This window comes from Austrofundulus limnaeus, unplaced genomic scaffold (genome assembly GCF_001266775.1).
Source record: "Austrofundulus limnaeus strain Quisiro unplaced genomic scaffold, Austrofundulus_limnaeus-1.0 Scaffold6602, whole genome shotgun sequence".
In the NCBI taxonomy this organism is placed as follows: Eukaryota; Metazoa; Chordata; class Actinopteri; order Cyprinodontiformes; family Rivulidae; genus Austrofundulus; species Austrofundulus limnaeus.
The window spans coordinates 1-431 of NW_013959004.1; the positions used below are offsets into that span (position 1 = coordinate 1).

General features: G+C 40.4%; 1 non-coding gene across 1 annotated transcript; it reads right to left on the minus strand.

Annotated features, from left to right (window-relative positions):
* Positions 1-266: 266 nt before the first annotated feature.
* On the minus strand, positions 267-340 carry trnan-guu (transfer RNA asparagine (anticodon GUU)). The gene has a single exon. It is a non-coding gene; the product is annotated as a tRNA-Asn (tRNA).
* Positions 341-431: the final 91 nt, after the last annotated feature.

Here is a 431-nt window from a genome sequence, read left to right on the forward strand (position 1 = left end):
ATTGCATGTAATAAGAAAATCTATTGGAGAAAATTTCTTTTGGACAGTTTCATAGAGTTTAAGGAGGACCTTGTTTGTGATACAGCCTACATTTTGCATCTGTAAATTGCTTGACATGGCTCAAGTGTGTTTGAAATTTACGGGAAAATGTGAGGGAGTAGCCACAAAACCATCTTTGTAGACAAATGGGATGTTTTATATTGAGATTTTGGAAGCATTTGTTTAGCAAACATTCTTGTTGGGACAATTTTATAATGCAAGGTCAGCGTCCCTGGGTGGGCTTGAACCACCATCCGTTCAGTTAACAGCCGAACGCGCTAACCAATTGCACCACAGAGACTGTGTCAAGCAAAACAGAGATCGTCACCTCGTGTTGGGTACCCGCCTACTGACAGTAGTGTTTACTTAGTGACTTTATTTCATTCACGTAC